This window comes from Rhinolophus sinicus, chromosome X (genome assembly GCF_036562045.2).
Source record: "Rhinolophus sinicus isolate RSC01 chromosome X, ASM3656204v1, whole genome shotgun sequence".
NCBI classification, from domain to species: domain Eukaryota; kingdom Metazoa; phylum Chordata; class Mammalia; order Chiroptera; family Rhinolophidae; genus Rhinolophus; species Rhinolophus sinicus.
The window spans coordinates 70,915,392-70,938,342 of record NC_133768.1 but is presented as its reverse complement, the minus strand read 5'-3'; the positions used below and the strand labels follow the sequence as shown (position 1 = coordinate 70,938,342).

Below are 22,951 nucleotides of genomic sequence, written 5' to 3'. Positions count from 1 at the left end.
AAATTTCCTCTTACAACTATTGCACATCACCTCTGATCACATGTCATTGGCCATAGCACATCATGGGGCCAAGGCTGACTTCAATGGGAAGGGGAAGTATAATCCTCCCCCAAAGAGAGGCAGCAAGTATTTGTGGATAGCAATACAATCTGTTATACTGGTTAAACACAATTCTCAGTGGTCCATTATCAGTGTGCAATCTCTAACGATCAGGAAAGAGCAAGGAACTGAGACTCACTCAGGAAATCTGATTTTTCATCACCACCCATGAACTTTGGGGTCCTGGGAAAGTTACTTCATCTATTGGTCTCATACGTAGAATGAGAGAGTTGGAGTAGATGAGTTTTAAGGTCTCTTTACAGACCTACTATCCTGAGTGTGTGAACTACTCTACGGAGATAGAATACTATTAGCAGAGACTGAACATCCAGAATTGCCCTCACCCAAATCTTAGTCCTACATTTTCTAAAGGTTGCTGCACATTTCTACTTAGACACCTAAACACTAGCACGCAACAAGTCTCAATTTAAACCACTCTTCACTCCAAACTTGATTTTCTTATTTGTAAGCAGTTCCACTATCAAAACAATCTGGCTAATTTGTTCCCAGTCATCCTTATCTCTTTTCTTTCTCTAGTCCCCCATCTCCACGGAGTCACCAATCTCTAGCAATATTGTCATCCCAATATTTCTTTCATCCATCTCCTCCTTTCCAGTCTGATAGCTATTAAGGTAATTGATGCTCCTTATCTATTCACACCTGAATGGCTGATCTGACTTACTCTATTGGCTCTTGCCACACCTATGCCGTAAGCTTTAAAGTTATCATGTTACCATCTACTTGCCCTCATTCACCCAACTCCCACAACTTCCCTATTCAAAAGGCTTCAATAACTCCTCACTGCCTTTAGGGGCAAGTCAAGACTCCATTCACCTACCATTTAGGTTGCCTTCAGCAACTGACTATATAAATTTAAAGCTTTTAATTTCCCTGGACCTAAGTGTTCCCATATGTGAAATGGGCATAATAATAATAGTTTACCCTATCTGCTTCAAAAGGCTGTGAATAGCATATGAAAAAATGGTGATATAAAATATAAAGGATGCAAGATAAATTATTGCTTAAACAACGCAGAGCTTCAACCACTATAAATGCAAGTAAATTAACAGAGTTTTATATTATGGAAATTAACTTTCAGAAGTGATTTTTTTCCTAAAGAGGAACCATTTAATGATTCATTTGTAGAGGCAGAGGTTGGAATAAATAACCTGTCTCAAAGGTCCCTTACAACTCTGAGATTTTTATTGATACCACATAAACACTGCCTACATTAGAAAACTAGATGAGAAGTAATTAGGTTATGGAAATAAAGGCAATTCCTAGCAGTTAATACCATAGGTTCTGGGGTCAGCCAACATGGGTCCAAATCTTGACTCTCCCACTTAATAACTATGCGAATTTAGAGAATTTAATTAACTTATAAGTGGCATTATCATCTAAAATTTGTTTTGTTCATAAAGAGAAAAAACAGAAGAAACCCAAAAGTCCATCTGTATCATGAAGCTGATAAAAAAAAAGGATAAAGAGTTTAATGTACTGACGCAGAAAGAACTCAAAGACATGCTGTTATGTGAGAAGGGAAGCAGATCAATACTTAGAGTAGGATCCAATTTTTGGACGTGCATGTTTATCTATATATGAATGAGGGAAATCTAGGATAAACAACAGAGAGTTAACATGGTTACCTGTGGGTTTGGGATAAGCAGGGTAGGTGTATGGATGAAGTAACAGGGATTTTCACTTTTCTACTTATACACTGCCATAATAATTGAATATTTTATAAGTCTGCATTATTTTATATTAAGCATTTTCTAAGGAAAAAAACCATCCCATCTAGAGATGTCTTGTTCCAATTTGAAACCAAGGTCTATTACTTCAGAATAAAGATGAACCCCATTCCAAAGCATCCCTAGAGCCCTACAGGAATAGACCCCACACTGGCCTGAGCCCTGTCCTGCTATCTGATGTTTCCAGAAAAATGACCTACCCCTCATCTAGTCTCCCCATAAATACTTAAGAATGTGGAAGTGTTGTGATTATTTATTTGCCCCTGAAGGGTGGGTAGGTAGATTTGTAGCCAGAGTCTGCAGATCAGTTGGGTGGGACCTGAAGAGAATTAAAAAATAAACAAATAAATAAATAATAAATAAATAAAAGCAAAAGGATATTTTAGAGTCTGTCAAAATCCTTACTCCATGCACCTGGTGTTGTTCACAGCTGCACATCTTTAGAGGGAAGTGTGGAAACCTGACAGCCATACTTTTATCTGGAAACATGATGCCCTATCTACTGCTTTCCATAAACATTCTTCTATTTTTCCGGATCCTTTGCCATGAAAGAAACATCATTTCAACCTGTGTTCGTTAGCATCTTTCTGCCATTCTCATCACAATCCTGTTTTATTTTGTTTATTAAAGTTTACTGAGTTGACAATGCTTAGTAAAATTATGTAGGTTTCAAGTTTCAAGTGTACACACTATCCTGTTTTGACAATACACAGGAATAAGAGCAGCCAATATTTACAGATTACTACCATAGACCAGGCACTGTGCTAAGTCCTTTACATGAATCCTCTGTTAATCGTCTCAACAATCATATGAAGAAGGTAATATCATTTTTATTTTACAGTTAAAGAAATAAGCCCCACAGAGTTCACCTCATTGGTAAAGAGTGGAGTCAACTGCCATATAACAGGAAGCATCATCCAAAGGGATTGAATCAAAAGTGTAAAGTTTTAGGGTAGAAAGAACATCTGGATTGTGGGACTCACTCTCCAGGAGAAGTAGGGCACTGCACGAGGGGCCAATGGCAGCCATGGAGTCTGAGGTGACACTGAGTATCTGGGATGAAGGTAGAAAAAATATGTGGCCGTGATGGAGGTGATAAGAAATCATAGTCTCATAATAATAACTAATATTTATTGAGTGTTCACTACCTACTAAACAACATATGCATCATCTCATTAAATTCCCTAAATGTAGTCAGGTGAGGAAATGGCTCAGAAAGTTAATGCAGATCATTCAAATCAGCAAGGGGTAGAGCCAGGATTCAAACTCTGGCTGTGCTTGATTCTAGAACCCCTAATCTCTGTGGATATTTTTGCTTTTCATTATTGTATTATCCCCTAATATTCAGTACCTTAGCACTATCTAGACCATCTCATCTTTCATTGTACAGGACAGGTTTTACTATTAGTTGAGAAGAGTATAAATGTTCTGCTTCTCAGAACCATACCATTTTTTTCAGAGTCTGCCCTCTTTTCCAGCCAAATATCTGCTTATCAATGCTATGGGTGCATCACCTCACACCAGTTAGAATGGCTATCATCAACAAGGCAAATACGAACAAGTTTGGAGAGGCTGTGGAGAAAAAGGTACCCTCATACACTGTTAGTGGGAATGGACAAGTAGATTGGTACAGCCACTATGGAAGGCAGAGTGGAGAATAGAATTACCATATAACCCAGCAATCCCTCCCCTGAGTATATACCAAAAAAATCTGAAAACATTTATTTATAAAGATATACGCACTCCGATGTTCATTGCAGCTTTATTTATGATGGCCAAGACATGGAAACAACCAAATTGTCCTTCAATAGATGACTGGATAAAGAAGATGTGGTATATATACACAATGGAATATTACTCAGCCATAAGAAAAGATGAAATAGTGCCATTTGTGACAACATGGATGGATCTTGAGATTATTATGCTAAGCAAGGTAAGTCAGACAGAAAAGGTCGAGAACTATATAACTTCACTCATATGTGGAATATAAAACTGAAAGCAACAAAGGAATAAGACAAACAAAGAAAGAAACAAAAACTCACATACACAGACAACAGTTTAGTGGTTGCTCGAGGGTAAGGGGGTAGGGGGGTGGTAGATGAGGATAAAGGGGATCAAATATATGGTGATGGAAGGAGAACTGGCTCTGGGTGGTGAACACACAATGTGATACATAGATGATGTGTTACAGAATTGTACACTTGAAACCTATGTAATTTTACTAACCATTGTCACCTCAATAAATTTAATTTAAAAATTTAAAAGAAAACCAGAGTTGATTCTAGCAAGGTGCAAAGAGTAACCAAATCCAAACACCATTTGCCACAGTCTATTTTGATGTGAGCAAACTTTCAAAACTGAAAGGGAATAAATTGAGTTCTACGGATCTGGGTTTGACCCAGGGTGATCTTCTTCCCTTTTCAGCACCATAAACCTCTGCAACTAAGATGTTTAGAGGCAACCATGCCAAGATACTGCTTTCCAACTTACAGAGAACAACAGTCCTCCCCTGGATCCCATTACCACAAAGCCCCCAAATCACCCTTCCCAGCTAGATAATTGTATTTTTAAGCAGTTAATCTAGCCAAAAGATTAAGTTGTCTGAAGAAAGTGTACTGCCAGCAGAGTTTAGGTGGTATGCTTATAAAAGGCAAACAATTTGAGCACTCTGAAATGTCCCTAATCAAGGTGCCCCTTTCCTGGCAATTCTACTGCAGTGAGTCTTTCAGAACACTCAGGAGTTAGTCAGCAGCTGGTTTACTACCAATGTCTTTCCAGTTCTCTATCTTTCAGGGATACTGTCCTTAGGAAGCCACCCCCAACATCAGCAGCAGCAGCTGCCAAGACCCCAAATAAGCTGCTTGTTTTAGTGCACTGGCCAGAGAGGAAAGTTTTCAAGTGTCCTGTAAAGCCCTGTTACATGTGCTGTACCATAAAGTAAGGAGAGGCCATTCTGTGTCTTTTTGAAAATTCTTTTACTCCAGCTTTCTCAAGCAAGTAATTTGATTCACAAATTACAAATTAAAACTATTGCTCAGAAATTGGCAGGTTTGCAGTCCAGAGTATGGGACAAAGAGAATCTACCATCCCTATCTAAGGAAAGAGTGTGTCCCCTTGATCACTGACAGAAGACTGGTTGGTGGCAGGAGATGCAGCACAAGCCAGTGAAGAAGCCACCTCTTTCTGAAACTGGGAAATTGTATTGAAACTGTCTAAAAATGCATTTGCAGCAGGGATGAAGTCTGGTCTATGTACTCAGCTCCAAGTAGCTTTGATACAACAAAGGACTCATGTTTCAGATAAATAAGACACATTCAGATAGTTGTGCATCATCTTAATGCTTAAAAATTTCTGATCTAGAATGTGCTTCTTTCTCATGACCATCTAAATCCTTCCATTTCACAAGGATGAGCTGCAGTCTCAAAGGCTGAACAATATAATGCAGTAGTTCTCAAACTTTGTGGGGCAATACACTCACTTGGGGGCCTTTCAAAAATCGCTAATGTTCAGTCCCCTCCCCAGACAAACTGAACGAGAATCCGAGGAGAGTTGTGCCTGGCCATCACTAGGCCACCACCTAGTGCTTCTAATGTACAGTCAGGGTTGAGAATGACTAGTGTACCTGTTAAGAGCACAGGCCTCTAGGTTCAAAAAGATTTGAACTAAAGTACGCATTTCAACACTATCTAGCTATGTGACTTTGAGCAAATTATTCAACCTCTTGGAGTCTCGATTTGTTCATCTGGAAAATTAGTGCAATAGTAGTATCTACCATGTAATGTTATTTGGAGGGTTGAAAGATAATTTTGAGGGTTGAAAGAGCTAATCTATCTTCTACGCTTAGCACATAGCAGGTTTGCAGGCAAACATTAACTGCCATCATCATCATCATCATCATCATCATCATCATCATCATCATGTTATAGGAAATCTTTGAAAACCACTCCTAGTCTAAGATTGCGCAGTCCAGAGAAGTAAAATGACACACATTTCAGTCAAATAAACATTTACTATGCCAGGCACTGTTTTAATTCAAACTCCAAATCCAGTGCTCTCTCCACTACATTCATTTAATTTCATTTCAACAAATGTATTAAACCCTGACTATACTCATATATCCAACTGTAAAGCAGGTTTTTGGAACAAAAAGATAAATTTATATCAAATTGTCCCTATTCTTGAGATTTTCTACCTAGTGGAAGAGTCTAATGTATAAACAAATAATTACAGTAATAAAATATGAGTTCTTATACTCAGTGAGTTTCAGTTTCTATGAGCTCATGGAAGGTAACAAAATTAACTCTGTTTGGGCGAGTTGACAAAGATTGCAGTGAGGAAGCTATGACTGAATGGTATCTCGAAAGATAAATGGGAGTGTTACAGGTGGGGAGGGATTATGGAATGGATATTTCAGGCAGAGAGAAGAGCCAGATAAAAGGTACTATATCAGCACACCTCTCAGCTCTTTCTTCTCACAACTCCTAGAACACTTGTCAGTACCATTCATTTGTCAAATAATAATGTTTTGGCTCATGACACCTCTTCCATTATTGCCTTGAACTATTTATCTCCTCTGTTACCTAATTTTTCATGACTTGACACCCCAACTAGAAGTAAAGCTCGAAGGGAGAAGAACCAGTTTAATAGATCACCATATCTCCCACAGTGCTTTGCACATGGTCTTAAATAGAGCAGCTTCTTAGTGTATACTTTTTGACCCATTGATGTAAAGGGAGAAAAATAGAATAATTTTGAATATATGTTAAATTCACTACTTATCACCAGAACCTTCTGTGAAATAAAGTTTGTTCACTCTCTCTTCCTGATTGTTCACATCATGACCATCAAAAAGAGTCTCTGAACTCCTTCTGTGTCCCCACTACAATGAAAACTACTGTGGTATAATAAGATCATTAATTACCCACACAGTAGCAGCTCTTTTCACATTTCAATACTCTACTCTGTTTTTACCGATCAAATGTACAAGAATTTCAAAGTTAGACCTCGGGAGTCACTGCTGAAAACTGCTGATCACAACAAAGCTAGGTCAATCAGTCTGGTATCCACATTTTTCAACAAAATATCAGGCATTCTGATGGAATTGCAAAGAATGAATAAACTATGATAGCATTCTTTAGCAGCATCCTAAAGAAGTCTTCAGGCCGGTGGCCTCGGGGGAAAAAAAGTAACCTAATACTCAAGCAGGATAGAAAATGATGTTTCTTGGAAATGGGGGGCAGAGTTTGAATCGAATTTAAAATCAGGATAAGCATAGGAAACTTCCCCCACTTAGAAACGTTTCAAATGTTAACCTCAAAAGCGGGAAAAATATGTTCCTACCTGGATATGTTTTAGACTCTATTGTGCACAACTGAGAGCCCCAAGTAGTAGGAAGCTGGCACCTATTCAAAAAGGGCCTGACAGAGAAGATCCTAATCAAAGGTGTCCCTCATCTCACTGATTTCCCTGTATTTTTGCAAGATGACTCACTGCCAACCTGAGGACAAACAAGTATGGGTATAAATGAAGTCTTTCCACATATGCACGAAATACTTGGAAATTAACACATTGTATGCCCAGGGTGGATAGAGCTTTATAGTTCAGAGAGAGGAATTGGTGCAGACCAAATGTCAAACCTATGATGGGAAAAGTAAAGGATATCCTAACACATTTACCCTCCTGGAAAGACAGCTTGTTATAAGCTTATAAGTGCATCACCTCCATTATTCTCTCCTTTCTTCCTCCCAACCAGCAAACAAACCTACTTACCCACTCATCATCTTCCTTCATCCCGAGTGTGTAAATAATTCAAGACCTTATAAACATGTTGAGAAGACTAAATGAGATGATTTGAAACACCAAACAGGGAGCTCTCTGCACTATAGGTATCACTTTGCAACTTTATACTGTATGTAAAAAGTTTTCACTAGGTTACCAACTTTATATGGCAGAGCTCAGACCAGCCTAGGTAGAAATGAGAGAGATGGGAAGTCAAACAGAAATACCCAGGGATTGATACTCTAGAGAACTATGATTGTAAAGTCAAATTTTTGCTTAGCCACTCTAACAAAAGATAAATAAATAATACAACAGGTAAGCAAAACACAACAGATAAGAGGAATGGCTAAGTAAATTATGTTAGATCAACAAGATGGAATATCAAGCAGCCATTAGAAATTAGAATCATGAACACTATGGACAGACATGTGAAAATATCGATGTGTTAATCGAAAAAGTAAAACATAAAACTGTGCATACAATGGCTGAAGTGATTTAAAATTGTGTATGCATGCACAAAAATGTGTATATGGGTAGATTACAGTCATATAAAAGTTATTAATTATATCAACAGTAGAAACATTAACTACAAATAAACAGCTAAATTACAAATCAGTTCTATCCAGCTATATACTACATGATGTAACTTTTCATTGGAAATCAATTTATTTCCCTGATACTGTTTCCTTAGGCTGATGTTAATGTGAGTTTGCATTTTCTGAGCCCTCATTAAGGGATGGTAGGAGGGATAGGTAGGAGGGCAAAGTAATTCAGGAGCATTCAGGTTGCAAGGGGGAAGTTATTTGAGAGTAAATGTTTGTTGTAAAATCTACTGGGAGGAAAATTTGAAGACACATTTTTTTTAATAGTTATAGAGATACATTTTTAAATGGCCTATATACAAACGAGTGGAAATGAAAATGAAAATGTGGAAAACTACAAAGAAAGGGTTGAATAGCTGTCTTTTGAGTACCAATTACATTAAACTGAATTCAGCTATTCCTAGAAATAAAAACGTAAAACAGAATTGTTCCTTCCCTTTGAATCAACCCTAAAGTGCTACTAAGTCGCATACTATTGCCATGACCAAACTGTCAAATGTGAAAGCAAACTTAAACTTGGACTTATAGACCACGAAAATACATACATAACTCTATCCTGATTTACAAATATTTATGGCATCTATGAAGTTCCAGCAAGATAATATGAGCACCATTTGTCCTCTTCCTATTAGATAAAAACAAAAAATAAATAAATAAAATAAAATAAAAAAATCTCAAACTGACTGCGTAAGTCAATGAGGAAGCAGACAATTAAGAGGGCATGGAACATTTATCTGAATAATGGATATAATTTAATGATACCAACCACAGTCTTCTTAATGACAATTTGAATTTGCTCAGCACCTTGTCCAGCAATATTTTCTCAAAATCTAAGTAGCGATCAGAGCCTGAATCCCTAAACATAATTACTTCATCAAAGCGACTCTAAATTTTATGACTGCCACCAATTCTGTCCTATTTTGGGGGCTGTGTGCTGGGCGTGCTGAAGTGATTTGACTAGATAATGTAATCAGAATAAAGTGGCAATGCATTTCCCTGCATTAGGCACACAAGTCCCAGAGGGAGACACTGCTATCCTAATGATTTCCATGGTCCCTCTGGAAGGCTGAATATACCACTGGTGTGGATGGTTGTTCACCTGAGACCCACAGTTACCTAAGGACAAATCAGCTGGTCAGTGGATTCTCTGGACATTTGGGCAAAAGCTGTTGTTTCCCTCTTCCTCCCTGACTGATACTTTCACACTGGCCCTTAGTGTCTCAGAAGGCCTCCACTACCGCAGCCCTGCAGATCATGTCCTCCTTAAGCAATAACCCCATGCTCTGTAACTTCCTCTGTTTCCTTTGCTTATCAAAAGTGACCTGGACTCCCCTCTGTCAGAGGTATGCTCTTTGCTGGTGAATAGTGGTTTAATAAATTGTTCAGATAAAACAGTGCTTCACAACTTTTTAAACGGAGGCACCTTCTTAAATGTCAAAAAAAAGTTGATCTTTACATAGCTGCTGATGAAATGTAAATACAACATAATGACAGAAAGTTATTATAAATCCAGTAGTATTTATAAATTAATTTGTATTTTATTAATGAAATCAGCATCTAATTAGGTCGGAAAAAACTGTACATATATATGTGCTATTTCTTACTGATTCCATCTGCAGACACTTGTGTGCACAGTGTCATGGAGCCCTTGTACAAACGTTTTGGTGCATCACAGATCTGAAGATAAGAGGTTGGCAACCACTAATAAAATCTAGGCACTCTTTATTGAGTTGTTTTATGCCTGGCATGGTAGAGTGTGCTACCTATACATAATCTTTTCTATACATCATGAAGTTGATACTACCATCATGCATTGTACAGTTAAGGAATAGAGCTCAGAAAGGTTGCATCACTTGAACACAGTTACACAATTAGTCAAGTGGCAAACTTGAGATTCAAACCCAGCTCTGTCTAACTGCAAAGTCCATGCACTTAATCCGCAAGCCATACTGCCTCTCATTAAGTATTCTTATAGTAGATATGATTCCACTTTTCATTTCCTTAATCAAGTTAAATATCACCTCAAGTATTTAAGGGATGTTGCTAATGGTGAGCTGCAAGCCACTGGGGGAATTACTTGGAGGTAAATCCCTACAAGCACACCTGTGTACCAAGCTACTGCTCATGAATCTGATCAAGGCATAATACAGTGAAACTACTTTGGAAAAAAATAACTTGGAGATGTGCATTTTAGATGATGTTTTAAGTGGATCAAAATAGAAATATTTTGCTCTGTTTTAAGAAACACTAAAAAGAAGTCTTTTTCAAGAGAAAACCAGCTCATAAAAAAGAGTTGGGTGATATCTCATTGTGGTTTTGATTTGCATTTCTCTGATGATTAGTGATGTTGAGCATTTTTTCATATGTCTATTTGCCATTTGTATGTCCTCTTTGGAGAAATGTCTCTTCAAGTCCTCTGCCCATTTTTCAATTGGGTTGTTTGGGTTTTTTTTTGTTGTTGAGTTGCATGAGTTCCTTGTATACCCCAATAAATTTAATAAAATAAAATTTAAAAAAAAAGAGTTGGTCAAAGTAATGGTTAATAGTGGTTTTAAGTATGGTCTTAGGACCCGCACCTGGGAATTTGTCAGGAATGCAAATCCTCAGCTTCCACTCCCATCCCTGTACCCCTGCCCCATCTCTTAAACCAAAAGCTCTGGGGAAGGGGTCTAGAAATCCATGTTTTCACAAGGCTTCTAGGTGATTTTGATGCACACTGAAGCAAGTTGGAGAACTACTGAACTAGATAGTTACTGACCAGAGTGGCAGAGCTAGAAAGCTGAGATTCTGGTGGGGGAAAGATTAACCCAGGTGTAGCAAGACTAGTATAATATAGTGATTAATAGTACATGTTCTGGAGTCATACAGACCTGGATTTGAGAACTAGATTACTACTGTGTTTCCCCGAAAATAAGACCTAGCCAGACAATCAACTCTAATGCGTCTTTTGGAGCAAAAATTAATATAAGACCTGGTCTTATATTATAGTAAAATAAGACCCAGTATTATATTATATTATATTATATTATATTATATTATGTTATGTTATGTTATGTTATGTTATGTTATGTTATGTTATGTTATGTTATATGACATGGTCTTATAATAAAATAAGACCGGGTCTTATATTAATTTTTGCTCCAAAAGATGCATTAGAGCTGATTGTCCAGCTAGGTCTTATTTTCGGGGAATACACAGTAGGTGTATAATCTTGAGCAAGTAGCTTAACCCCGCTGATGCTCAGTTCTCTCATATGTAAAATGAGGATAAATAATAATACCTCCTCCATAGGGTTGTCGTGATTATAAAATGAGTTAATCCATGTAAAACACTTAGGACATGCCTAACATATAATAGATGTGTAATAAAAGTAAGCTATAATAGGTGGGTGCCATCTTGAGTTGGAGCCAGCTTTGTCTGGAGGAATGAAGTTGTTTCCATATGTCCATGAAAGGAGGCTTTATGCTGACTCTCTAGAGCGATGAGAAAGGAATGGACAGGGTGCTAGTGAGATTGAGGAGGAACACAAACAATTAAAGACACTCATTTGAAAGACATTATATTTATAAACACCAAGCAACTGGCTTAATGAGAGGGCCTCCAGCAATGGCAGTGAAAAATTGGTTTAAAACTTAGTAAAGTGGTCAAAAAGGAGTTTTTAAAAATCTAAAGATACTCATGCTGTGATTCTCAGAGCATTTTAAACTGACTAGCTGTTCTGTAGGTGAGTGATACCTATAATAATACTCACACTGACTCTGGTGATGCAGGTGGAGGCCCGCTTAACCAAAAGATAGGCTCCTGAATGCTGTAGTCTTGGTTGATACATGATTCAGATACAGAATTTTGAAATTTTTGATGCCATGTTCTGCTTAGGAGTCAAGATCTAACTTGAAATATTGTAAATCCAACTCATGAACTCTGGAGTTAAATGGATCTGAATTCATACCCCCATTCTGCCTCTTACTATGTTTGCGACCTTTGGTGATTTACTTAACCTCTATCCCTCAGTTCCCTGGGCTCTAAAATGGGGAACCTCTTAACCTATCTTGAGGGTTGTTGTTAGACTTAAAAGTAACCAGAGAAAGTGCTGAACACATTGGCTGTCTCATAGGGAGCACACAGTATGTGCTGATTACTTTCATTGTTTGGCTATCTTATAATGGAGAGGTCAAATTATCCTAGTATTTTAATAGTTTATTGGGACAGAAAACATCACTGTCCTGATTGTATCATTGTCGTAGTGTGATGATTTTAATCTTGGAGAAGGCTAATCAGCAAACCTCAGGCTTTCTATCTGGGATAATAACCAGAATTATGGTTGCATTAGAAAATGAATCTGCCTCTCAAAAGCCTTCTATTGAACAAGAGAAATTCTGATTAGTATTATATGAAAAGGGAGCTTCCAAAAGAAAATAAGTTTATGAAATGCTGGGTTAAGCAAAGTTAAACCAATTTCTTTACCATTAAATTTCTCAGTGTTTTCACTATCCTAACATGCGTGGCAAATTTCCTAGAGGGAACCATACCATGAAGCATTTACCAATTTATTTGACCATGTAACCCCTTTTCTGGAAAAAAGAACACCTACAGAAATTAGTACTGGACAGAACATATGGAGGGAAATACTGCCCTCATCATTCCAACCATTCTTTCAGTGGCACGGGGGAAAGAGGAGACAGAGCTCTCACAAGTCAGGTTAGCCCCCTTTATCACATAGGTTAAATTGCCTTGTACCAAATCTGAGAGAAGTACTAACTCCTCGGGACATACTATAATTCGGTTGTAGCAAATATTGTTTTGGGGGTTGAAGAGATAATTACAACTTAGGAAGCAGGATTTGGTCTTTATGGAGAAATAAGAGATCTTACATAACTGTAAGGGAGAGAAGAAATGGGAAGAACCACCATCTTCCCCCAAGCATTTGCACTCCTGGCCTTACCCTACCCATTGAACACTTTTCTAAGGATGTCTCCCCACTGCCGTCTCTTTCTCCCTAGGAGGAGAGAATGAGGAGTCACCATTAGTGGGTTCTGATAGCAACATTTTTCACTGGAAGCACGGGAGTACTTTCCTTCTCATAGCTGCACAATGTCTAAATCAGGGCCCCAGTAGCCTTCTTTACTCTTTGGGCCAGCCCATGAATGTTCTTGTTTCCTTCTGCTGCTCAACTCTTCCAGAAAGGTCCAGTTTCTCCAGGCCCTTCCCTACTTACTCTCCATAATATCTGTGGCAGTGCCTTGCATCAGCTGTCTTTTTTCTCCGAGCAAAGGCACCAAAAAGCTTGATCTTGAAGAGCTATAAAGATATTAAACAATAATAATTTCCCCACATACCTGTAGTTTGAATAACACTTTTGTTTTCATCTTTCAAAGGATTCTAGAGCACCCATTTCCTTGTTTCATTTTTTCAACGTCCCTGTGAAATAGCTAGTGCAGATATTGTTAGTCTTATTTCATAGACAGGGAAAATAAAACACAAAAAAGTGCAATAAGTTTCTCAAGGTTAAACGGACAGTTAATGTCAGGGATGGAATTAGAACTGGGTCTCCTGATTTCGAGCCTAGAGTTCTCCCTGCAAATGTCACAAGGATCAGCATTGCTCTAGTGAAAGCGAGATCCCTGCATGAGGTCAGCAGCACACAGAGAGAAGTAGGAATTGAATCAAATGCTTTCCCTAGCATGGTTCGCATACAGGGAAGACTTCTTCATTAGTCTTTTTGTTCAGAATACCTGCCTGGATTTTGAAACCACCATAGGAACTTCAGATTGCCATCTGTTTCAATGCTACTTGCCCATTTTGGTCAGTGAGGACCCTGAAGATGACATCCTCTTTTTGTTATGAAGGACAAGAGTCTTGCAGGTTCCATACAGACAGGGACAATTTGTTCACACAAATTATTCATACAAATTGCTAAGTCCCAGCAGCAGGAGCAAGAGTATGTCTGAGTCTCCAATGTAACCAGAGCAATTTTACAGCAAACAAATTTATACATACCCCATAACCCAATGGCTTCCAAGGAGGGAATTTGGACTCCTGGAGAAATCCAAATAACAGAACCAGTCCTCTAGGTGGGGCCCTAAAAAGGCACAGTTGCTCCCTTTTCTAATAACCCAATTCATCACTTTTTATTGTTGTGATTTGCACCTTGTGAAAGAAAAAAGACACATGCAATAATAGCTTCAGAGTTTGTGAAATTAAGATTTACTGGTGAGGGAATTCAGCTGTGAAGTTAAAAAAAAAAAGTTAGGGGGCGAGGTCTTGCTTTTAAGATTTTTTTCCCCCTCCATGAAAACAAACGATTTCTTCTCAGCTCTGCTCATCAATGAGGCTGCTGAAACTGTCTCTTTCCTCAGAGATGACTTGTTCCTAGGGGTCAAAATAAACCTATTTTTACCCAGTGACATCAGCTCATAATATATGCTCTGCAGCCCTGATGTAAGCCAGTCTGGGAAGGCACAAAGGAGTATATTTTCCCTGCTGCCCACCAGGCTCCAGGCCAGAATGCTGAAATATTTGACTCCAAATAAGGGAACCTCACTCCCAAATCCCCTCCCACAAATGACTTTATACTTCCCTATGATGTAGGTTCATTTGGAAGGAAGAACTAGTGGGAAAATCAAGGTCATGTTTCAATCAAATCTCTGAACTGTTCCACATGCAGCAACATGTGGAGGTCCATAAAGAAATAGTACTACTACAGCAGAGCAAGAAAGGCCTTGAATAGGACATGTTAAATCACTCAAAGAAAGAAAAGAGGAAAGGGAACACGATTGCAGAGAAACTACTCTTTAACTCAAGTAAACGCCTCTTACTTTAAGTACTCTTTGCCTGTTCTGAACTATAAGGGGAAATATGCATTAATTTTTATCACTGGGATAATCTTTAGCACTATCACCACTTCAATCTACCTACTCCCTCATGGAAATACTACTTACATATAGACAAATATTTATGAAAACATAAAATTTTGATTCGAAGGACAGAATAAATCCCTCCACACAAATCAAAACATAGCTTGCTTTTTAATAAAACTGTTCTCAATGTAAGCTTGCCTATTTCCATAATATTGTGTACAAATATCTCTATCTCCCAGATGTAGGCATTCAAGTACTTATCACATTATGAATTCCATCACCCATCTTCCTCCCTAAGGAGTCACTGGATAGGAAATCAATAAAATGAGTTAGTGGTAGCAATAGGAGCCCTTCTTACGGAATTCACCACCATCAAACTTGTTGAAAAGAGGTGTGAACGGGAAAGGAGGAAGCTGCAACAAAATGTGAATGCTGAAGTCTGCTCTCAAAATCTACTATATTGTCATCATAAGAAGTTTACTTAATGATCCCCACTCCTCTGAACTCCAGCACCAGTTAAACACTGTGCCACATTCCCAACATTTCTATATCAGAGTGTTGTTCTCTGAAGCTGTCACTTTCATGTTATCTCTGGTATAAAACTGCAATCTGCTAAAAAGCAAGGAACACTTCTCTACATTTTCCAATATTTTCTATTCTGTCTGTTACAGTAAGCACCTGGTAATATCATATTCCTCCTCTAATATTTTTTAACTTAGAAACAAAAGTAATACATTCATACTTGGTAGAACTTTCTCGAATACAGTTGGCTCTGGCATAGAGGTAAGTTGACTGACAGCCCTTTACAAAGTTTACAGAGTCTCTGAGATATTTCCCAGCACTGAAATAGGGCCGCAGCTCTGAGGCAAATCCTTCCACTGTTGATTAGAGGTAACAGTGAAGCATGGTGACAAGAACACTGAACTGGGAAACAGCAGATTTCCCTTGAGTTGCAGCTAAATCGTTAACCAGTTGGGTGCTCATGATAAGTCACTGACCCTGGGTTTCTTCATCTGTATAGTGATAGTAGTGAAGGAGGGTGATTAATACCTGCTGTTCCGAAAATCCAAATGTAGGGTATCATTTTCCTTTGACTCCAATTCAACAGACATTTACTGATCTAATATGTATTGTCACTAAGAGGTTCTGGTTAGAAAAAACTATTATTTCTGCCATCCAACTGTCCCTCCTATCCAACTAATAGTCATAGAACCTACACAGTAACTAATTAACTTCTACAGGTGAGGTTTGGAAATTAGACCCAATTATCATGACAAACATTATCAAAAATCATGACTGTCTACTTTGAGTAGACTACAAAGATGTAAATGATGATTTCTGCCACTCACCTTTCACTACAGAACATTTACTTACTCAACAATTATTTACTGAGCACATATTGTGTTCCAGGCTTCATGGTATATACTGCTGACATAACAGTCAAGAGTACTGATATGGACCCTGCCCTCCTGTCCTCCTGAAGGTCCGAGTCTAGAGGCAGATGCTGCTGTGAGTGCTAGCCACCGATATCTGGAGTTCTTACAACACGGCAGACATTGACAACAAAGAACAGTCTGAACTTGATCAAGATTTGTGTGATGTTGAAGAAGTATAATAAGAAGAAACTGGTGAAGAAATAAAAATCAAAGCACATCAGCTGACTGTTCAGATGATGTAAAATCCTCAAATTCTTGTGGCCCTCCAAGAAAGTCATGATGGTCTGGTAGAAACACCAACAGGACACACTGAAAAGTTGCCTAGGGTAGTTAAAAGGCGAGTGAATCCTCTCAAAAACCTTCAAGTTAAATGTGCATAAATAGAAGCCAAGTTCTATGAGGAAGCTCATGCTGTTGAAAGAAAGTATGCTGTTCCCTATCGGCCTTTATTTCATAAGTGATTCGAGATCATAATGCAATTTATGAACCTACCGAAAAAGAATGTCAATGGAAACCAAATGAAAAAGATGAAATTTTGGAGGAACTAAATGAAAATTCCAAGATTGGAGGTGAAAAAAAAGATAAAGAAAAAAAAAAAAAAGACCCCAAGGGAATTCCTGAACATTGGTTGACTGTTTTTAACAACGTTGACTTGCTCAGTGATATAGTGCAGGCACATGACGAACCTATTCTGAAGCACTAGAAAAATATTAAAGTGAAGTTCTCAGATGCTGGCCAGCCTATGAGTTTTGTCTTAGAATTTCACGTTGAAGCCAGTGAATATTTCACAAATGAAGTGTTGACAAAGACATATAGGATGATGTCAGAACCAGATGATTCTGATCCCTTTTCTTTTGATGGACCAGAATATACAGGTCGTACAAGGAACCAGTCAGATTGGAAAAGAGGGAAGAATGTCACTGTGAAAATCATTAAAAAGAAGCAGAAATGTGAGGGCCATGGGACAGTTCATACTGTGACCAAAAGAGTTTTCAATGATTCTTTTATTATTATTATTATTATTATTATTATTATTTACTATTCCTCCATCTTGGGCCTCCTTCTCCACACCCCAGTCACTCTTTCTTTAATTTTTTTTTGCCCCTCATGAAGTTCCTGAGAGTGGAGATCTGAATGACGATGCTAAAGCTATCCTTGCTGCAAACTTTGAAATTGGTCACTTTTTACGTGAGCATATAATCCCAAGATCAGTGTTATACTTTACTGGAGAAGCTCCTGAAGATGGGGGTCATGATTATGATGAAGAAGGTGAAGAAGCAGATGAGGTAATATTTACCAAATGAGCAAATAATTCTCTATTTGACACACTGAGAAGCAAATTGAGTGACTTATGTATTCCTTTGCTATAATCATTGTTCTGCGATATGGGATAAAAACGTTTCTGGAAAAAATTATGACTTTAGAATTCTACAGCCAAACAACGTATGTATAAGGTTTCAATAAATAAATTGAAAACTCAAAAAAACAAAAAAAGTCTAGAGACAGAAAAGCAGATTTCCAACCTCTCAATAGGCCTGTGGAGGAAACATACTATTTAGTTCACCCCCAACCTGAATTATGAGCAAGAAAAAGCAAACCTAAATACAGAAATGATGGCAGTCCACAGCCTGAGACAGTCAAGAAGCCTACATGTGGCCTTAAGGAATGACAGAACTCCGCAGTGGCCACTCCCACCATGGCCTCAGCTCCCTAGATGGAAAATGTGAAATATGACCTCCAATCACCCTGAATAAAGAATCAAAGTCTTAGCAACTCCAACATTTAGTTGGCTAATGAATTTTTGAAAGTTTAGTGAACTTTGACTAGGAGATATGAGACTAGTTTAGTGACAGTTACTTTAGGATCTTACTTCTCTTGGGTATTTATTAAAGTAAATTCTCTTCATTGATGGATGGAACCCAATTTCAAAGATCCCTGATACTTTATAACGTCCCTTAAGAATTTGCTTTTTGCAGAAGTTTGGAGGCATCCTTTAAATAAATTAAAATAAAGTGAAGATTAAGCAAGCTGTTACCATGGCCAGGCCCCAAATCACCAATTTTATTCTAATAATTCCAGGACTCTTCACAACCTCCACAACAATCAGCCACTCTTTTGTTTGGACTACTATGGTTCTCCCCTCTCCAGCCCCATGATCCACTGTCTAGGTCTCTTTGCACTGTCTCTCCTACCATATCACTAAAAATGACTATCAAACTGCTCTGTAAGTCATAAAATGCTATAACAATGTTAATAGCATATTTCTCTATTCAACAACAATGTGCTTAGTCCCTACTCTATGCTAGAGACACTAGGAATAAGGTCCTCACATCAATTCATACAATGGCCGCCTTCTTTCCTAGGTACCCAGCTCCTTCTCTGTACCCCATGTCTTGTTGTCACCTTCTATAAGCTCAGAGAGTAAGAGGGATAATATATATGGTCCTCAAATTCCCACAGTGAGAAAACCTGAGACTTCTTTTATCCCATTTTCCAAAGATTTCTTGTAAATAAATACTACTGAATTAGGAATCAGGAGCCATGGTTTCTAGTTTCAGCTGCCATACACCTGGAGTTGGAGATTCCCTCTCCTGGTCCCAGACTCCTCCTCTGCCAAGAGAGATGATTTCTAATGTCTATTCCAGCTCTGCTACTCAAGAGCTTTGTGATATTTTACCTAATCCCATTTCACTGTGCATACTGGAAGTAATTCTAGAGGAGTATTTCTTAACGTGTTGCTATGGTCTCAGTGTTTCCATTCCTCCAAAATTCATATATTGAAATCCTACTGCCTAATGTGATGGTATTAGAAAGTGGGGTTTTGGGAGGTGACCAGGTCATGAAGGTACAGCCCTCATGAATAAGATTAGTGCCTTTACAAAAGATGCTCTAGAAAGGTCCCTTGCCCCTTCTACCATGTGAAGACACAGCCAAAAGGTGCCAGCTATAAACTAGGGAGAGAGCCCTCACTAAAATGCTATCATGCTGGTATGTTGATCTTGAATGTTCCAGCCTCCAGAACTATGAGCAATAAATTCATGTTGTTTATAAGCTACCCAGTCTGTGGTATTTTGTTATAGCAGCTGAATAGACAAAGACATATGCTCTTGAAGAATACTGGTTCCACCGGACATCAACAGGTTTTTCATTCATGTACAAAAGTTTTTTGTGGCAAGCTAAGCATACTGATTTAAGAGCCCAGGCTCTGAAACCAAACTGCTTTGGTTGAAATCCCAGCTCTGTCCTCTTGTCCTTGCTGTGTGACTGGGAACAAATTACTTTATCTTTCAATGTCTTGATTTTTCTTTTTGTATTGTTAGTTTCAGGTGTACAAAAACAATTTAATGATTAGACATTTGCACCCCTCACAAAATGATAACCCCACCAAGTCTACTATCCATTTGACACTGCACATAGCTATCACAATACCACTGACTACATTCCCTATGCTGTACTATACACACACACACACACACACACACACACACACACACACACACACACATCCAGAGTACCAAAAAGAAATGTATACAAGTGGACTCTTTGGCCAACGTTGCTCAAGCAGTTGTTTGCTATAATCAGGAGTATCTGGACGCTGATGGTAACCACTTTGAGCACCTCTTGTAATTGCAGAAGTCGAACGTGACTTATATTCATCATTTATTATAGGTATACGAAGGTCTGACAATTAAGTTCACGAACTTGTTGCAATGATGTTGCTAACCTTTTCTGATATCAGAGGGATTATTCATTATGAATTTGTATCAACTGGACAAACAGTTAATCAAGTTTACTATTCAGAAGTGCTAAAAAGGCTGCATGAAAAAGTTAGATGACCTGAACTTTTTTGCCAACAATTCATGGCTGTTGTATCACGACAATGCACCAGCTCACACAGCACTGTCTGTGAGGGAGTTTTTAGCCAGTAAACAAATAACTGTATTGGAAAACCCTCCCCACTCACCTGATCTGGACCCCAACAACTTTTTTTTTTCTTTACTTGAAGAGAGAGGAAATATTGAAAGACATTTTGATGACATTCAGGACATCAAGGGTAACATGAAGACAGCTCCGAGGGCCATTCCAGAAAGAGTTCCAAAATTGCTTTGAAGTGGGGACTAGGTGCTGGTGTCCGTGCATAGCTTCCCAAGGGGAGTATTTCAGAGGTTACTGTAGTGATATTCAGCAATGAGCTATGTAGCACTTTTTCTAGGATGAGTTTCCAAACTTAACTGTCCGAACTTGTATATTGAGTATTACAATTTTAATACAGTTTTCGTTTCTTAAAATGTGTATACATTGTTTGGTACTCTGTGTGTGTGTGTGTGTGTGTGTGTGTGTGTGTGTGTGTGTGTGTGTATTTGACATTCAATATTATTTTATATTAGTTTCTGGTGTACAGCACTGTGGTTAGACATTTATATAATTTATGCAGTGATCCCCCCAATAATTCTGGTTTCAATGTCTTGGCTGTTTTCTCAAAAGAAAAAAATGAGGGATGATAAAAAGTCTCACAGCGTTTTCATGAGGCATATCAATATATATGAAAACTTAGAATAATATCAGAAACACAGAGGGAGGATATACTAAGAGGAGACTACTATAATTGATATCATTTCATCATCATTATTCAATATATTTGAGAAACCTAGCGAAAACAAAGCTTCAAAGAATTCTACACTATAGGACTTCTCAGAGATCAATGTGTATGTGGCTTCTCCAGACAGGGCTGCGTTTCCCAAACTTATTTGATGTCAGAATCCTCCTTCCCATGTCCCCACCCCCACCCAGAATATATTGAGACTTGTCCCAAGTTGAATACACTTTGGGAAACCCAACTCTAGACAAAGGGTTAAGAGATCTGGGTTCTATCATGTCCCTACTACTAATTAGGTGTGTGTTTGGGAAATAAAAATCACTTAATGTATTTGTGCCCCAATGACTCTTGTAAAAATGAGATTTGAACAATCTTAATGAAGATCATCCTTTGTTATGTCGAGAATTCAAAAATACCATGATAAGCTCTCTTCTAAGACCACAGGGACTTAATTGTTCCCATTTGATAGACCATGAAGTGACTCACTTTTTATCATCCAAAGTCTTCAACAGAACAATTTCCAGCATCACTAGACAAGTTATCATTTAAGCAGCCTTGAGAGGTCATGAGAAATTAAAAATCAGAAAAGTCCAGGAGAAAAACCCGAAGTCAGAACAGTTGAGACCTGATTAAAAGTTAGGAATTGATAAAAAGCAGTTAGGAACTGATTAAAATATCAGATCTTAGAGCTTAAAAGGCCCACAAGTTTAATTTAGTCCTATGGCCATCTTTTAGAGAGGAAGAAACTGAGGTCCAGAAAAGAGAAGTATATAGCCTAAGGTCATACAGACAGTTATTCATGTGATCTCTCACTTCATACAAAGTGCTTAGCAGAATATGATAAGAGACCTTCAATTTTCTATCCAGCACTGCATTTATGAACATTCATGCACGAACTTCATTTTAATGCTGGAAAATTGCAGGAGTGCCTCATTTGATGAAGACTGGTATTCCTTCTGGTGTTCTGGTCTGAGCAAGATAAAGGAGAAAGTAAGAATCAAAGCCAGAATGGGGGCACTCTTTTCCAGGTGTGTATGTGTGTGTGTGTTTGCACACATGCATAACTGTGTATATATCTGTCTCTATTTTTCTTCTTATTGTTGAGCAACTCACGAAGCCCAGCATTGAAGTGAAAGTTATTTTCTTTTTATTTAGTAATGAACGAGCAAGGACATCTTTGCCTAGAAAGTCCTAAATTTGAAGATCCACAACTATTTAGAACTCCCATGGCTCTTTGCTTACCCACTAGGCTCCTCATTTCTTCTTTCATTGGTTGTTTGTCCCTGGACCCTGCTCTGAGAGAGTGAGGGGGAGGAGAGTGGGGGGAATGGAGGGGAATGGAGGGTTGGTGGGTTGAGAGAGAGAGAGAGAGAGAGAGAGAGAGAGAGAGAGAGAGAATATTCCTTTCTCCTATAATAAAGTCTGATTCAACATTCTGGTTCAACTTCATGACCAGCCTTGTAAACTTTCTAAACCTCAGTTTCTCCAACTATCAAAAAAGGATGCGAATAACATCCATCTAATAGGGTTATTGTGAGGATTAGATGAGTTAATGAATACAAAAGGCTTAAAGCCATGCCTGGCACATGGTCATTATTGAATAAATGGAGACCATTACCTTTCTTCTGCACCTTCACACACTGGTGATGCAGTGTAAATTAGCCCTGTCTTGGTAAGGTTCATCTTTCTATAGGAAACACAAGCTCTTAAAATGTGAATTACATTTCTAGAAATTTATTCTAATAAAAACATACAAACCACTGTTTAAAGATTACAGAGACAGACAGAGGAAATATTATCAAAATGTTAACATGTTATCTCTGGTGAATGGAGA

General features: G+C 38.2%; 1 protein-coding gene and 1 pseudogene across 1 annotated transcript in view; one reads left to right on the top strand and one right to left on the bottom strand.

The window, feature by feature from the left end:
- IL1RAPL2 (interleukin 1 receptor accessory protein like 2) overlaps positions 1 to 22,951 on the bottom strand; it is a 1,389,708-nt gene that overhangs the window by 1,094,607 nt on the left and 272,150 nt on the right. The gene's annotated exons all lie outside the window — the stretch shown is intronic.
- LOC109438751 (nucleosome assembly protein 1-like 1) overlaps positions 1 to 22,951 on the top strand; it is a 166,743-nt pseudogene that overhangs the window by 142,052 nt on the left and 1,740 nt on the right.